The sequence below is a fragment of the Halichoerus grypus genome, chromosome 13 (genome assembly GCF_964656455.1).
Source record: "Halichoerus grypus chromosome 13, mHalGry1.hap1.1, whole genome shotgun sequence".
Lineage (NCBI taxonomy): Eukaryota > Metazoa > Chordata > Mammalia > Carnivora > Phocidae > Halichoerus > Halichoerus grypus.
Genome location: NC_135724.1, coordinates 82887865 through 82907209, shown reverse-complemented (window position 1 = coordinate 82907209; position 19345 = coordinate 82887865). Strand labels below are relative to the sequence as shown.

The following is a 19345-nucleotide window of genomic DNA, read 5'->3' as shown; positions in this document are numbered from 1 at the left end:
AAGACCCAAGCCCTTATGCCTGGAAAACCAGTGGAAGCTTGGCTATGCCTCACCTACCCCTAGATGACACTCAGATCTGCTTCATCTGATACCACACTCCCAGGCGCTCTCTCCAGTAGAGCCACAATGGTCAGTCTTCCTTCACGCCTGGACTATACCAAGCCTCCTGCCACCAAGAGCTGCTATCTTCTCTCTCGCATAATACCATCACTCCTCTCCTCACCTCCTTTAACTGTGCTTTACTGTCACATCTCAGCCCAAACACCACTTCCTCGGATTAACTCGGATTTCCTTTTATTAAGCCCCATATTATCTATATAACACTGCACAGTCTGCAATTGCCATACCTACCATATTGGGTTTTTTTTTCATTTACTTAGGTGATTTTATTAACATCTGCCCTCTCCCCCACAGCCTAAATACAAAAGCTGTAAGACCAAGTTTGTACTCAACACTGTATTTCCCAGTGCTTGTGCACAGAGACTAGCACAAACTGAGCACTCAATAAATATCTGTTGAATGAATGAGTGAAGAGGGGGATTTAAAGAAATCAATATGCATCTTTCATTGGAAAATTTATTGCCACATTTTCAGTCGCAATCCCACAACAATTTATTTTCACTGAATTGGAAATTTGTGGAAAGTACTCTTCAGGGATCAAATTTTTCATACTCTGACTTCGAGAATGAAGACAAAATTCTTCATACACGACCCCATGAATTTACATCACAAACATAATAGGGTATTCTAGAGTTAAGTCTTTAAAACCCAGACTGCTAGAAAGAGACAAAAGATTAAAGATGAGTTTGTAAAGATAAAGAAATGGATAGGAGAATGGATAGAAAACAAAACTCAGACAGTAAAGAAACTCCCTGAAGAGAATAAATGGCTTATAGAAAAGAATACATTTTAATTTACTGTTGGAATAAAAAAGATACTAGGGTATAAAACTGTTGGCAAAAAAAAAAAGAGTAATATGATGCTCTTTATACATGAAAATGGTCCTTCAAATACAGGCAAATTAAACAAATGATTTTTAAAAATCAGGAAGTAGATCAGAGCCAGACTACTAAGGGTGCAATACTTTACTATAAAAATGTCATAATCAACAGCCCCGCAGATATTGTACAACATTCATTTTTCCTTTTAAAGCTATGCCAACTTAGAGATTTAGAAGTTTAATTTTTCCCCATAATATTTACACTTCTAAAAGTCTTGTCCTTTAAGTAAAGGCCATCAATTCTAAGTAATTATTTTATGTAGAGATCACTTTGAGATGTCAAGAGATCAACTCATCACATTCTGTGTATTCCATTAGGACACAATTTACTGTGGAGAGAGCCAAATACAAAATATCATATGGTAACCATTTAAACTTGACTACCTTATTAAAGACTGTGTTACTGCCATGTAGATATTCCAGTGTGTTCTCTCCTCACCTAGTTTTTATTTTCTTGACTTCCTTGTTCATTATTGCTTTGCGGCTAGCATTTCCTTTTGACATGTATTGATCATGCTAATAGCTATGATACTGCTTTCCATGCCTGGAATTGATGGACTGTATTTTATAAAAATCCATATGAATTGACAAACAAGTTTATTTAATGATGTTTATTCAAAGGAGTAACATTTTTTAGACATTTTCACATTTGAAATAGTCAAGATAAAATACATGTTATCTTTTTTAAAAAAAAGCATAACTTAATCATTTTAACACCTTATAATAACACACCACATGTAATATTTCAAGACCATCTACACTACTTGAACCAAGTCTATCACCACCACCTCTTAAGCCAACCTAATCTTGTGCTTACTACCTGTCAGAAGTACAAAACAAAGAGCCATATGTGAATGCAGTCCTCAAGTTCAAAATGGCAAATTATTCCTAAATATAAAATACTGAATGTTACAAAGATTTCTTAAATTAGTCACAAGAACAAATAAGAGTATTAACAGAAGTAACATACCTCTTTATTCAACTCTTAGAATAGTACCTGGTGTTTCATAAACATTTTTATGACTCAGTGCACAAATGCCATTTTGTGATGAGAAAGTAGTCCTCCAGTCAGAAGGAGGGTGGGAAAACTGAACCTGTTTTAAATGTGGACGACCCATAAACCTACAGAACCCAACCGATTCTACATTCACAACTATTTAATCATGCAAGATACTTCCTGGAAGTGGTCTTGTTTTATAAACTCCCACAATCTTAGTTGGAACTTAGGGGTGATTCAAGGCAAGATGAAAACTAAAATAAGAATTTTCTTCTTCAACAACCTTGAAAAGACAATCTTCTGTTTAAACAAGTCCATCAATGCTTGAATGTGGGAGGAAAAGACAAGTGCCAGGCGTATATAACACAGATACTAAAACACTTGTTTAAATACCATAATCCAAAATGGAAACCCCCCCAGGTGTTACAGACAAGGCAGAGAAGGGGAGGAGCGGAAGAGGAGGAGGAAGAGAAAACAAAACACCCTCTGAAATGAAAGCCAATGAGAAGGTATAAGCTAGCCTAAATGAGTCTTCAAGGGATGTCTGGGTGGTGCAGTCCATTAAGCATCCGACTCTTGGTTTCGGCTCAGCTGGTGATCTCAGAGTCATGATCTCAGGGTAGTGAGATTGAGCCCACATGGAATTCCATGCTCAGCACAGGGACTACTTAAGACTGCCTCTCCCTCCCTCTTTGCCCCTCCCCACTGCACGTGTGTGCCCATGCTCGCTCTCTCTCAAATAAATACAATTTTGTAATATTAAGACATTATTTGCCTTTTTGCACTGTGTTGTGCATTTGCACTGATAGTGCAGAAGCAGTGGTGGGTAAAACTGCTAGTGCCTCATCAAAATTGTTTCCACTCCCTGAAAGAGCCTAAAGGACCTCTTCTCACCCCTGTGGGCTGCAGACCAATTCGTTGAAAACCGATGGCCTCAGGTTTGTTGAGCAAGCATCTGGTCCCCAGACTGAGCCCCATCCCAGCCACCCTTTCTGTCATGGCTCCAGTATTCAAAGTCCTACTTAAAATGAAGCTTTCTAAAATGAGCATATAACCCCAGACATCTCAGATGAAGACAGAGCAGTAAAACTGGTAAACCACACAATACTTCCATTAAGACAGCCTAGCTATCATAACTTTTTTAGTCATATACCAAATACCCAGCTTTTTCTCATTCACAGTTGTGTGAAGCTCCATCTCCTCCATCTATACCTGCCAATCTGCTTTTTAAAAACCTCAATGAAGGGCTTCACATTCATCCCCATTACATTTTACCCTGCTGATCAGATACACAGATCAAAGGCAATCTTTGAGAAACTCTGTTTTACCATATAAATATTGACTGTCCCTCTCAGCTTTCTTAAAAAGAAAAAAAAAAATCAGCTTTATGCAGTCTTTATAAACATGACTTCTTTTTCATTACCTAAGACTTTTGCTGTTGTTTCTAAATCAACGAGTGTTAAATAAGACCAAACCCCAGGCAGAGCCCTGTGACATAAAACCGGGGACCTTCTTTTGGGCCACAAAAAAACTCAATCAAGACCCACTGGGATATATAAATCCTACCTAACACATACCCCTAATTTCGCAAAAGTTAAAATTCTATGTAACTGCTCACTTCCAGTCAATGACTCTAGAAAGGACCAAAGGGTTCCTTTTTAAAATAAAAGAATCACATGTTTCCAGATGTGAAAAATTCTATCAGATGACGATCACATGTGATTCCCGCCCCTCACTCTCACTGAGAAACGCCATGGCAAAATGCTATTGCATTATTCCAGGCCGCTCATGAAGTCACTGCCAAAGAGATCCTTTCACCATACATCCAAGACTATTAAATATAGCTGAAACAACATCTTCCAGTTTTCACTCTCTAGAAATGAAAAGCCTCCTGTCTTCTATAAGTGGCCACAGAAAATGAAAGTATATTTTATAAAATCTAGGCCTCTTTCTACTCCTCACTAGTTACTTTATCTGGAATGCTAAGCATCTACCCAAGCCAACAAAGCATACTAAAAAGGTACGGAGTCAAAAAGTCCTAGAGCCCTGACTTCAGCACCTTAAGACTGAGTGACCCTGAGCCTTCACTTGGCATCTGTGGACGTGAGTCTGTCCATTTATCAGCACCTCAGTAAACTCAGAAAACTGCACGTGTCACAGCATCATTGTACAGAATAGTAACTAAGATAACATATATAAACATGCCTCATAAACTGTCTGGCACAGAGTAAAGCTCTCAATATACATTCATTTCCATCTTTCCAGCCACAGTGTCTTTCAAGGAGTAAGCATTGCCACATTACAGCATAATGCTTCCTTCCAACCCATTTAAGGCAAAAACCAAATTATTCTCAGTTCCCACAGCAGACAAAAGCTATCGCTATCAGTCCAGGAGCTAATACTTTCAGAGAGAATATTATATCACAGATTGTGATATAATTGAGATCAGTAAATACATCTTGTTCATCTTTAGATATAGGTATAAGGCACACTAGAAGCACTCAAAAAAGTGTGCGAAAGCAGTGATCCTAAACCTAAAAAAACTATTACCCATGGGAAAAAGTACAGATTGAAGAGTGAATTGTTTTCAATCAAAAACTTCCTTCTCATGTTTTCAAAATGATTGTAAGGCCTGGGTGGTGCAGTTGGTTGAACATCTGACTCTTGGTTTCGGCTCAGGTCGTGATCTCAGGGTCATGAGATCAAGCCCCACGCTGGGCTCCACACTGAGCACAGAGTCTGCTTATGATTCTCTCTCCCTCTCCCCACTCAAATAAATAAATAAATCTTTTTAAAAAATGACAGTAAGGCCTAAAAATTAAAACTTTAACGGCTAAATACAGCATGGCCAGATATAGCACTAAATGTAGGTATACTGCAAATATAATTACCACATATATCAATAAAACCACTACTAACTGAGAGACCAAGAAAATCAAGAAACTACGTCACCATGATCCAGAAACAAAGGCAAAGAAAAATGACAGTCCTATTCTGACATAGTAGGATACAGGATATTAACACAGGTATTTTAACATATGGTATAATAAATTCAATATGCTATAATGAAAAATACACATTCCTGTTTCACAGCTTGTTACCATGCCTGCAAGGAAAGAAGGAAATTAAATCTAGGATTCTTTTTTTAATTTTTTTTTTTTTTTTTAAGATTTTATTTATTTGACAGAGAGAGACACAGCAAGAGAGAGAACACAAGCAGGGGGAGTGGGAGAGGGAGAAGCAGGCTCCCCGCTGAGCAGGGAGCCCGATGCGGGGCTTGATCCCAGGACCCTGGGATCATAACCTGAGCCAAAGGCTGATGCTTAACCATCTGAGCCACCCAGGCGCCCCTAAATGTAGGATGTTTAACATACTACATTTCCTTTCCTCAACTGCCTTACAGAGTATGCTTTTGTTAGGTATCAAAATGGAGAAATATGAAATTGGTAAATACTTCTAAATATTGGCCTAACAACTGACAGATGAAATATCACTCATACAATTTTATTTTCATTTCCATCTTACCAAATTAATAAAATTAAACACTTCGATATCACTTAACTTGACTTAATTACATGAATCAAAAGGAAAAGCAGTCAATTGAGTGAATATTCTCACAGTATGTTCTATGTGCTAAAGGAAGAATGGCCAGGCCAGGACAGCCCAGTGCAAGCATTTATATGAAATTTGGGAATACTGCAAATCCATCTGCAGGCAAAGGTAGCAGAAGTACTACACAGTATAAATAGAAAATACAATAAATAACCTACGGAAATAAAGGTTTCCCAGTGGCAAAGTAGAAAAAGTAGCAGCTACAGCATACAAATTAGAAAAAGCCACCACATAATTTAAGATGTAAGGCTTCTCTATGATTAGTTAAGGTGAACAAATTAAAGAAATTCACTATAATTGACCAAAAGTAAATAATAATTCTAAGACAAACTCTGGGAAGAGGATTCAGTAGAGAAACACTGAATTCATTTAAATAATTAAAGCTGCTCCTCTTCTAGATGTGAAGCTAGAGTTGGAGCTAACGAGAAACTACATATTCTATAAATGGGTTATTTCTTCACTAGAAAAAAGAGAAAAGGTTTGACTCAAAGCAACCTAAGGGCCAAACTGTATTTGACTCTGCAATTTTGCTGCTAACAGATAGGTGCCACATGGACTGAGCTGGTTTCTCCAATCCAGGTCTCGTTTAGTATGTTTATCTCTATGGGATGTCTCTGTGGAACAGTTGTTACTCATTGCCAACACCTATCTGACCAGATAACAAATTTAACTTCTAGAGTTTTCAAAGTGAATATGGAAGTCTATCACATGAGATAAAAAGTGAGAACTTGTATATATGAAAATACAGAAATATCTTCACATAGGAAAATACTACTGCCTCTGCCAGAAAGTAAAAAAGAATATTGAGGGAGCCTGGGTGGCTCAGCTGGTTAAGCATCTGCCTTCGGCTCAGGTCATAACCCCAGGGTCCTGGGATCGAGCCCCAAGTTGGGCTCCCTGCTCAGCTCAGCGGAGAGCCTGATTCTCCCACTCCCTCTGCCCCTCCCCCCACTTGCACGTGCTCTATCATTCTCTCTCTCTCTCTCTCTCTCACTGGCTCTCAAATAAATAAGTAAAATTAAAAAAAAAAAAAGACTTCTAAAGGCAGGAAGGGGTGGGGAGGGAATCAATTATCTCAGTAGTTCTGAGCTGTGGTATGTACAAGGGATTGAGAACAGAGAAGAAATCACATTTCCTGAATTTATTTAATTAAATACCTAGAGTGCAAGAAAAACCCTTCTAACATACACTGCTTCATCATTCCTCAAACCCTTAAGTTTTGGAGTAAATCAGTTACGTGCGTTCCTACTACATTTTTCTTAATAAAGTAAATTTTTATTTAAGTATCAGAAAAGTGCAAGTATGGTAAGGGTACAACTCAACTAATTTTCACACAGTGAACACATCTGTGTAACAAGCACCTCCCCTTCCCCTACCCAAACCACCACCAACACCCAAAATCAACTTTCCAGAACCCTCACCTCCCACCCCCATCACGGCCTCTCCCAGGCATTACCTCCCAACAAGTGTATTTACCATCCTGATTTCTGTTACCAGAGGTCAGTTTTGCCTAGGTCTACACTTACACAAAAATCTAAAAACCGCTTGGAAAGAAAGCAGTTCTCAAGATCATAGAAATTCAAATCTTTCAAACCTTAAACATCTAGTCTCACACAGTGTGAGATAAAAATAAATTCTCAGGTAAAGACAAATTCTTACATAATTTATGCCCGTTTTTATAGTCACTCATCTGTCTTCCCAAGGTAATTCTTGTTCCCTCTGTGCATAAGTACTTAGAAACAACACTTTGCCTGAAATCTCCATCATCTCACACGAAAATTTCTCAAGTAATGATAATTAGCATAATTTTAAAATTGCCTCCTATGTTGATATTATTAACCTGGTACCCAACCTCACTATTCTTACTATATTTAATAGGTCATTTCATTACTGACCATCTCCCTGCATAACTAATACTGTTACTAAAAACACACAAGAAGAAAAATCTGTCATATAAAAAAAATAATATATTTAAAGAGTTCATTATCATATTTAGAAAAAAGTTAGTGTCAGAAAAGTATTTACTAACACCAACTTAAGTTTTATAAAAGTAATTCTTTTGTTGGAATTCCCAGGGCAGTTAATAGGGGTCACAGAATTTTCAGAGTTGGTTCCACAGATTTGTGTTATGTTTATGATGGGTAACTGCTGTAGTACTCTTTGGTTCTCAATCAGAACTTTTTTTTTTTTTTTTTTTTTTTAAGATTTTATTTATTTGACAGAGAGAGACACAGCGAGAGAGGGAACACAAGCAGGGGGAGTGGGGGAGGGAGAAGCAGGCTTCCCGCTGAGCAGGGAGCCCGATGCGGGGCTCGATCCCAGGACCCTGGGACCATGACCTGAGCTGAAGGCAGACGCTTAACGACTGAGCCACCCAGCCGCCCCTCAATCAGAACTTTTGATAACAGATTATTTTGTATTAAAATATTTGCAGAAACCTAAATTTATACAATTTGACAAACGATTCCAATTTCTGCATATTTAGGAAGAACTAGAGTCCTAAAGACTTGCAGGGCAAATTTTCTTTGAGGTTGAGCTACAAAGCAATATACTAGATAATTCTGAAAATTAAAGTAAAATTTAGAGCTAAGTTCAATTACATAACTATAAAAGGCTAAGCAGTCATTTGAAAGGAAAAATATCAATTTCCCATCTTGTGTTAAAAGTATCCAATATACAAAGAGAAGAACATGAATATATCTTTATTAATAGCAAAATAAGCACTTTAATTTAAAAACAAAATAAACACATTTATACCATCCTTCCAATCCACTTACACTGTTTTTACCTCATAGTTAAGAACAGTGGCCTTCCTTATTTTCTTCCTACTAGCCTGTGGACAAAGAACACTGTATTTATCAACCTTGTAATACCCAGCACACACTAGGAATTCCGAACTTTTTATGCAGAATTGAACCCAATATTCACTTCTAAAATATTTTGACTACATAGCATTTGAAAGGCAGTTTGAAATGAGAAATGAATCTAACTCATCTTTTTGTTAAGTGGGCTCTGAATATAAAGAACATACCAAAGACTCTATTGTTTTGCTCTCTGTTGGCAAAATCAATCTGTATCAGAATGAATTTTGTGAAGTGAATTAATGTTCAGCACCAACCATTTTGAAAAATGTAATTCTTTTTTCCTCCACAGAAACTACTTTTGAAAATATAAACACATATTGTTTGTATAAAATAACAGTAAAGGGGACATACTAATGCAGAACACAACTGGAAAGGTAATGAGTAACTACGGATATGCTTTTTTTTTTTTTAAGATTTTATTTATTTATTTGACAGAGAGACAGCGAGAGCAGGAACACAAGCAGAGGGAGTGGGAGAGGGAGAAGCAGGCTTCCCGCGGAGCAGGGAGCCCGATGGGGCTCAATCCCAGGACCCTGGGATCATGACCTGAGCCGAAGGCAGACACTTAACGACTGAGCCACCCAGGCGCCCCTATGGATATGCTTCTTAAGTCCAGTCAAATTTTAGAAGTTTTTCCAACAAAAGACTTAAAAGTCTCCAATTTACCTATATGTACATATGTACACAATTTTTAAAAAAGAGGATTTTGATGTCAAGAAGTACTAGAGATGGGGTGCGGGAGTGGCTCAGTCGTTAAGTGTCTGCCTTTGGCTCGGATCATGATCCCAGGGTCCTGGGATAGAGCCCCACTTCGGGTTCCCTGCTTGGCGGGAAGCCTGCTTCTCCCGCTCCCACTCCCCCTGCTTGTATTCCCTCTCTCTGTGTCTCTCTGTCAAATAAATAAATAAAATCTTTAAAAAAAAAAAAAAGTACTAGAGATTACTCCTTTTTTCCTAACTCATATTACAATAAAGAGTTTTAATATAAAACTGCTTCTGCCTATATTTAAAATCAGAGGAATTGAGGAAAAAGACAAACAATAATGTTATGTAGAGGGGTTAAGTGTAACTAGGAAGGTTTCTTAAGGTCAAAGAGCAGTGGCAGGTAATGGGGACATGCACATACCTATTTTAAAATGCAAGAGGAGATGAGAGTGGAAGAAAAGGAAGGCAAAACCAGAGCCTGGAACAAAATCTTGAAGTATAACCATAGATGGGTATGGCCGTTCTCCATGGGATAGTCCCTCATTAGAGAATGAGAAGCTGTTTACCCAGCTAAACCTGAGTCTATGGTCATATCTATTAGAAGTTTAAGTAACTGCCTGAGATCCCAATGACATATCAGAAAGCACAAGATGCTTGTCACATCTCTTAACTGTCAATGTCCTTTATTTGAGCATTTCTATAATCCAAGAAACTTACTTTGTGGCTTTTTCCATTCCATATTGTTGTGGTTAGCTAATAACAGGAGCAATTGAAAGGATTTCACCCCAGTTTCTGTGGCTTGCCCACACTGCCCCATCTGGTGCCATTTACAACAGAAGACTATTACTATTATTGGCTATCTGTGCAATGGAGCTCATGTAAGAGGAGAACACACAAAGCCAAGAAAGTGAGGCTTAATAGATGGCAAGGATGAAAGTATCTTCTGGAGAGAACAAATGGTTAGTTGTGCACAAAATCAAATCAAAAAGAATGAACTTGGGGCGCCCGGGTGGCTCAGTTGGTTGAGCATCTGCCTCCAGCTCAGGACATGATCCTGGGGTCCTGGGATTGAGCCCCGCATCAGGCTCCCTGCTTAGCAGGGAGCCTGCTTCTCCCTCTCCCTCTGAAGCTCCCCCTGCTTGTGCTCTCTCGCACTCTGTCAAATGAATAAATAAAATCTTAAAAAAAAATTTTTTTTTAACAAGACCAGGGACTCTAAAGAGAAAGATGTTATTTGTTAAGTAAGTCTATAAAGATTAGAGATGACCATGTCACACTGAAGTGCTACTGGGCCAGGAACTGTCTCTTGACCAACCAACATAAATTTCTAAAATGCCAGTGCTTTCAGTGTCAACTATCACAGAGCAAAGGCAAAGCTAAAGAAATACTCACTGGCCTGCTGCTTCCTCTTTCTCTCATGACCTCACTTTCAACTTCACTAAGTAACTAAAAATATTCTCCACAGACTCCCAATTCCACATCTATCCAAATACCAGAACCTTAGTCTCTCTTCTATTACCATAAATCACCGGTATTCAACCTGGAGCAATTTTTTCCTCTAAGGGACAGCTGGCAAATTCCGGAGACATTTTTGATTGTCAAGACTGAGGGGAGAGGTACTGAGTGTACTACTGGCATCTAGTGGATTAAGGCCAGGGATGCTGCTAAACTTCCTATAGTGCACAGGAAAGCCCCCCAAACAGATCACCAGCCTAAAATGTCAACAGTGCTAAGATGGAGAAACCCTGGCATAGATGAATTATCCATGCTCTCATCTAAAGCAAGTCCCCAGAGGACAAACTAGGGCCTACCTCCTACCAACTATTATAGGATACAGGTCCACCAACTCTCAAGGCTCGCTATTACATCAATTTGTGTGCAATAAAAGGTAGAATCTTAATTAAGTGGATCCAACAGAATTTTATTTAAAGTAATACATATTTCAAGATATCTAAAGTACTAATCAAATCTAAAGGGCTAATCAAGGCTGTAATAGTTCCACCTTACTATATAATTATATTATTTATATGTGGAAGAAATTTCTAAAGAACCTGGAGGTTTTTTTTTCTTTTAATAAAGACTTTATTTTTAAGTAATCTCTACACCCAACATGGGGCTCGAACTTACAAACCCCAGGATCAAGAATCACATGTTCTACCGACTGAGCCAGCCAGAAGCCCCTAGTTCTTTCTTAAACAGAAACATTCATCTTGAAATCTTATCTGAATACATCATTTATAAACATTCTTCCTCTTTTTAAAAAAAGTTACAATCTAACTTTAAAAACAATTTCTCACTCAAGCATTTGGTCTTCTGTTTAAGAATATGCATTGTATCAGTTAAACCAAAATTTCCTTTGCACATCATCCCACTGGAAACTGACACTGGCAACTTAGACAATAGGAATACAAAACACTCTCTGTCTTCACAAATTACACTGTAAAACAGTTGCTTCTTTAAATCAAAGTTTTAAGTAAACTAAGGTTTGTGAGATAGAATGAAATGGGGAAAAGATTACATTTCTACAGATTATGGGTTTTTTTAATGGGAACACTAAAAAAATCTCAAAACAGACTTTGGGGGAGGGGATGTGGGCATGTTTAAACATACTCCTACTACCAATGCTAGGACCTAAAATCATACTTCAAATTGCTATAACCCTGTGAATTCCAGGAAGTGGGAAACTCACAATTTATAACCACAGGTCCCACCACCTTTCACTATCCTCATTGCCATGCCTTCCTTCCATTTAATCTCCATTGCCACTCACTGCAGTCACAAACCGTCATCTCCATTGCACCTCATTTCCTTGTATACTCTGACAAAACCCTTGTTAATTTCAGCTCCCCACCTGATCATCAGTGCCTGAACCTGTGCAGTTACATGTGACGACAAAACACCCAACCCCACACAAACTGGTCTTAGTTTAAACTCAAAACCACAACTTAGGTGGGCTCTTGGCACTGTGCAGAGAATTAAATCACATTTCCCTGGGCCCTTCACTTTCCTACTCTCCTAGAATACTAACCCTTTTCTCTCTATACCCTCCAGAAACCTCTGACATCTCTTCCTCTATCTTAGCTCTCAAGTGACGACCTTGCTTTTTTCAATGACAGAAAGAGAAATTCCACATTCCACATCTACTACCTCTCTGCTTTCTTTCCCATTATTCTACATGACATGTCCTTGCTCTTATCTAAAGCCAAACCCTCACTTCTGTACTTTTTCCTATCTCCTATAGCTTACTGAAGAACACTGCACTCCAGCAAATTCTACCTATCCTCTCTGACACTGTCCATTTCTCATTCTCTACTGTATCATGCCCAACATATAAAACAAGTTTTTTAAAAAGCAGAAGGGAGAAGCAGAGAAACATAGGTACCCTCCCATAAACTTAGAGATCCACAAAACCAATGTGTAATATAGAAACCAATGGACTCCAACTAATGTCACGTTTACTCATCCCACCCAGAAATCTGGGTCATTATTCAAGGACCGCCTCTTTATTATAAAGTTTCACACACCCCATCCTACCCCAAAGCTTCTGCATTTTCAGAGCACTCTGATCACCCTAAAATACTGCACTTCAAGTTCTACAAGAAAGGTATGTATGTTTATGTCTCCCCTCTTGAGATTTTAACCTCCCTGAGAAAGACTGTGTTTCAGTAACTACACTCCATGGCACATAGCAGGCAGGCAGTGAATGTTCTTCAAAGGAAGAAATGAATTACTGCATGCATTTCCTATAGTTTACAAATTTGAAAAATTGTGACCAAAAATTTGTTGGGAGAAAAGCGGATTTAAATATATTACAACCACCTTTTAAAAAGAACAGAGGACTTGAGGGTCACCTGGGTGGCTCAGATGGCTAAGCGTCTGCCTTTGGCTCAGATCATGATCTCCAGGTCCTGGAATCGAGCCCCATGTCGGGCTCCCAGCTCAGTGGGGAGTCTGCTTGTCCCTCTCCCTGTGCCTCTCCCCCTGCTTGTGCTCTCTCTCTCTCAAATGAATAAATTAAAAAAAAAAATCTTTAAATAAAAAGATCAGAGGATCTGAGAGTAACAGGAGACTACAACTGACAATAATGTATACCAATTACTTGATTGGGTGTAAATATGGGGAAATGAATTCACAGTGGTTAAAGAAGTTCTGCAGATTACAATTGTGTCAAAAATTCTGAGATTCAGACAAACCATGCTATGGGCAAATAAATATTATAACAGAGTTTTTAAATGAAACCACCCATAAGCAGGGGCACCTGGGTGGTTCAGTTGGTTAATTCAGCTCATGTCATGATCCTGGCATCCTGGGATTGAGTCCCGTGTCGGGCTCCCTGCTTAGTGGGGAGTCGGCTTCTCACTCTCTCCCTCTTCTCCTCCCCGACTCATGCTCGCTTGCTAATAAAATCTTTAAGAAAAAAAAAAAAAAGAAACCACGCATAAGCAACTTCTTCAGTTCAATGTTACTTAAATATAAGACTGGTAGACTACATTTTAAATGCAAATTTTGGGTGGTTCCTGGGTGACTCAGTCAGTTAAGCATCTGGCACTTGATTTCAGTTCAGGTCATGATCTCAGGGTCATGAGACTGAGCTCTGCATCAGGCTCCACACTTAGTGTGGATTCTCTCTCTTTTCCCTCTGCCCCTCCCCTCCCCAACTCGTGTCTGTGCGCACATACACTCTAAAAAATATTAAAATAAAATGCAAATTTTTAAATCAACCTGTAAAACCAAGTTAATGTATAAAACAGCATTATAAAGCATACCAAATAAAATGACTAAGTATCACCAAGAACATTTGATTTAAAATACCAAATTCCTAATTTCTGAACACCACCATATGAATTCCTGAACTGTCAATTCCTAGTGTTTATAAATAAACATGTACTTTGGTCATGAAACCCTTAAGTCAATTTTGTAATACAACCAAAACACCCATTAAGGTGAAATGTCACTTTTCAACTATAAGACAAATATCCCAGTGCATTCACAATTTCTGAAGTTTACTTTATTTCTATTTAAAAATTCATAGGATTCAAGGAAATTAAACAGCACTACTTTTTCAGTGTAAGGAAACGGGAAGAAAAAAAATCAACATCGGATTCTTTTCCTAAGTGAGTTATAAATTCTCCTTGTGTAGAAAAAAGGGTGCGTGTGTGTGTGCACGCATGTGCGCACGTGTCTCTGTAACGAAAATGAACCAAAAAAATATGTAAATAATGGCTTCCCTGACAAATATTTGAGAGAACTGTCTTTGAGATAACTGGGTTAGGACAAAATTCCAAGGTCTGTAACATTACACTGAGTGGAAGCCAGCAAAACTCCAAATATGGTTTACAAGCCACCATGCCAACTCCCCTTAAGCCTCATTTAAGAAGGATTACCGCCTACAATCTAACCTCACTGTGCCACTGCTTCAGTCCTGAGTCCAAAGAACTGATTAAACAAACACGGGGTTTCAGCAAATGTACTCTTCATTAGCTACGGAAAACACACTGAAGAAGGCTATTCAATGTTCAGAAAATCAGATGCCCTCTGGTAAGGTTGCCACAATCTTTAGTTAAACCTTAAACTTCTAGGATAATTACAATCTACAGTAAATGTGGTGGATGAGATTATATTTCAATATAAAATAATGAAAATTAACAAGTAAATTAGCAGTTACAGAACATGGATGGTATGGAAAATAGAGTTTTTAAAAGTGCATAAATGGAAACTGTATACTTCCAGGAAATGTGGAGTTTGTGTAACAAAGAAGAGAGGGATGTTTTCAGCTAAGTGGCAACTAGCCAATCTCTCATTTTGAATCAAATCTGTCACTGAAATGAGGTTTTCCAGGAAGCAATAAGAATAATAAAACTTTAGGCTTCAAAGAAATGCAGCTTAAGAAAAAATTCTGTGGCAAACATTCAAAATGTCAGTAAAAGTAACAATAAATCATTTATCCAACTTGAAATCTGAACAATTTCCGGAGATGTCAATTATAACAGACCTCTATCTAAGCTGCAGGTTTGAACTACTTTTCTAACGTCAAATATTCACACACACATACAAAATCAATAAAAGCCATTATTTTGATTTAAATCACATATCTAAAAACCATTAACTATTTATCACTTGAATTGGCATTCTCAGTTTTACAAGAGAACTAAAAGTCATTCCTATTAAAGTTTCAATACTGTGTAAGGCTTATTTGACAATCATTACCAAATATTTATGACCCATACCAGTTCGAAGTAGTATTGTGCATGGTTGTAGGCTTTCTCACAAGGATACGGTGTTTGAGTTTCAAAAGAATACATTTAGGAATATCATCACAGAACTGACTCCAATGTTAATGAATCATAAAAGGCCAAAGAAAAGCCAGCAAGCATATCCAAAAAATTTGTTTCGTATCAGCAGGTGGTAACTCACAAAAATTTTATCAAAAAATGTACACCAAGAAATTTTAACACATAAAGATCTTTATTCCTTAAGTATCTCATTTAGTAAAAATCCATAACTGGTGGAAACTGGGATTCAATTTAATCTAACTATGAAAAACGACTAAATGTTTACTCTCCTACAAAGTAATCAGTAGAAAGCAATATTATTGGATAACCAAAAGGAACCAATAAAGGCAACGACTTATTTTTAAAAATATAAGAAACCTATATAACCAATTGGAATATGAATATAACAAGACTCATATGATCACTGTAACACAAGTTCATTCCTCAGTCTTACAACATGAATCTTACAAGGGTGTTACAAAGATATTTGCAAGCCTAAAACTGTTCTTAATACCTTATGAAAAATCAACAGGATTGCTGATTGTGACATTTAACAACATGCAGAGTCCAAAATTCCTTAGCATACCACTCAAGGCCTTTGGTAATCTGGCCCCATCCATCCTCTTTATCTATTACCAATTACTCCTGGTCCTGTCCACTTATTACAAAAATACCAATTTTGCCATCCCATACTTGCCTTTCTCCATTGTATTCCCTTCTCCCGAAATAAAATCCCATGTCAGCATCTCATCATACTCTTCTTTCAAAGGTTATCATTTTCAAATACTACCTCTTCCACAAAATATACCTATTTCTCCCAAGCAGTAATAATCTCTCTTCTGAATTATAATAGCATAGCTATAACTATTTCACAAAACCTTGTTTTGTATATAATGTTTTCTTAGTTACATATCTTAATATGTCTTCTCTCCCCTACTTGACTGAGTGTCCTGTGACCAGATCACACCTGCTAAAACCAAAATAAGCAGTAAGCCATAAAGCCCCAAACCAGAAGAGATTAGATACCAGGTTTAAAGAAAGAAGCAAAGTCTTCCTACTCACCCCATGTGGGAAAGGGAAGCTTCAATTTCTATACCTACATTTTCATTCCTGTTTAATGGCTTTAATGGCAAAGTAAATTATTTTTTCAGCAATAACTTATTTGGACCCAGTAAAAGTCTTAAAATATCTTACTCAATTGTCACAGAAATCCTGAGTTAGGCATGTGATACCAAGCCCATTATAAAGCTGAGAAAATCAAATCCCAAATGATTAAATAACTCACTACAAGATCATTCATTACAGTAAGAACACAGAAAAGCTGGTGCTAGAGTCCAAGCTTTGTGATACTGGCTTACTGCTTTTGTCTCACTATTCCACCCTGCCTCTGGATTACCACTAGCAAAATTAAAACACAAAACTTAAGAGTAAGGGCAGGCAGCTGAAAGAGCAAAGATACAATGATAACCTTCATTGTAGATTCTAGTTCAAAGAGTCCACATTCAGTGCATCTATGATAGATCTGCTGTTCTTTTCAACAGCAGCCTAGAAAATGTGTTCCCAAGTCCACACTTGGCAATTCAAAATTCTTACGCTAATTTAACCCATCTTTTCTACTGCTCTCCCAAACTTTCAGCTTCCAACTATGTTACTGTGATGCCACATACAGCATGTTTATTAATATCCAATGCTGTGTGCTCAGACTATCACCTTCCTACCCACACCTGTCCTAATTTTTTTTTTGTTTTCTCCAGGCAAACTGGCTTAATGACTCCAGCCCACAGATTTCAGCCTCCTATTCCCTATGAAATCACATTTCACATTTCATTATACGTGCTCTTATTTCTCTGCGGAAGTCAATATAAAGTATTGGTTAAAACCACAAACCCTGGAGCCAGATGCCCTTCTCTACCACTTATGTGTCCTTTGGGAGATTACTTAACTTCCCCAGGCCTCGGTTTCCCCATCAATAAAGAGAAAACCTTAGCACAGTCTGTACCTCACAGTAATATTATGATAAAATGAGTTAATACAAAAAAAGTGCTTTGACCAATGCACAACACATAAATAATACTCCAATGTTAGCTATTACTGTCATTTCTTCCAGTATCATGGTTTTATCTCCTCAGAACTATTAACTATCCCACAATGCTAGACACATCATTGTTTTATTTGTAAGTCATATTTTAATGATATGCTCTTAAGTCTTTCTAAAAAAAGTTCAATTTATTAGATATTCTCTAACTTATTTTATAATGCAAACAGTATATGCTACAATTTTATTTCTAAAATATAGAAAACATAACAATGCTAATCATAGGGGATGTTACAGAGGTGAATATCTGCTCCATCAAATCTGGAATCTGTACTGATCCAACTGTTCCATTTAATCAAACACCATGTAAACTATTAAGAGTTCCTTCTGACTTTAACAGCCAATTTCCCAGAGAAAGAGCAAGCGCCTGCTAAAAGATCTTAATAATCCACAGGGCCTGGAGAGTACTGCCTTTTTTCTTTTCTTTTTTAAGTTAAAAAAGGCTTTTCCTCTTAAGAGAAATCAATGAAAAGCCTCTTGAACACAGCAAGATCAGGTTAATTTTAGCTACAATGTAAATCCCTACAGAATTTAGAATGCCAACAATAGTGTCAGTTTTTCTCATTCACTGGATTTTTTCCTGTTTTTTCAGGACTACAGTAATCTGTGCAACATTACTAACTCTTCACCAGTATTACATTTTATGTAACATAATTAACAAATCATAAAATCATTGTCATATTACAGCTGCTATTATTAGTCCTGAAAAGAAATTCTAAACATGAAGAAGTTAATTATATTATGACCAAGAAGACCAATTTCACATTTCTAAAACCATGTTTTTTGAGTAGCTTGAAGATAACCAAGTTTTTAAGTAAAAAAGTAAAGGGAAAAAAAATCTACAACCACATTAAAGGGTATGTTGTTCAAAGATCCTCAATTTTCAACAACTCTAAAAGGATGGGAACAGTCACGGAAATAGTTATTGACCGGAGTTCACATTTTATACAGTCAGCAAACTATACTGATGCCAAGAAGCTAAGTAAAATAGAATATAAGTGAATTATTTTTCCTTACCTAGTGAAATGAAAAATAATTCACTTATATTAATTTTTAATTAAGCATTTTAAGATTATTGTATATTCACATCAGTTGTAAGAAGCAATACCAAAATTTCTCCTGAACCCTTCCTTTATCCAGTGCCCCTCAATGCTAACTGCTTGCAAAACTATAGCACAGTATCACAACCAAGGTATTGATATTGATACACAATAATGTCTTGTTATCTCCCAGGATAGAGAACATTTCCATCATTACAAAGATCCCTCATGTTCCCCTTTTAAGAGCCATATTAACTTTCCTCACCTCCTCCCCACATAAATTCCTGGCAACTACTAATCTGTTCTCAATGCCTATAATTAAGTCATTTCAAGAATGTTGTATAAAAGGAATCATACAGTATATAACTTCTGGGATTCACTTTTTCACTCCGTATAATTCTCTGGAGATTCATCCAGGCTGTTATGAGTCCTTTTTACTAACCAACAGGTATTACATTGTATGGATATATTACAGTTTTAACCTTTCACATGTTGAAGGACATCTGGGTTGTTTCCAATTTGGGGCTTTTATTAATAAAGATGCGACAAACACTGGCGTACAGGTTTCTGGGTGAATATACATTTTCATAGAGGATAAATGCCCAGGAGTGTAGTTGCTGGGTTGCACGGTAGTTGCTTGTTTAGATTTTTTTTAAGAAACAGCCCGTTTTCTATAGCGACTGTACCATTTTACAATCCCACTAGCAACACATTTATTGATCCAGTTTCGCCATGCCTTCTCCAGCATTTGATGTTGCCAC

General features: G+C 37.4%; 1 protein-coding gene across 4 annotated transcripts in view; it reads right to left on the bottom strand.

Moving 5' to 3' along the window:
* The window catches only part of MED13L (mediator complex subunit 13L), a 298044-nt gene that overhangs the window by 196813 nt on the left and 81886 nt on the right, over positions 1-19345 (bottom strand). The gene's annotated exons all lie outside the window — the stretch shown is intronic.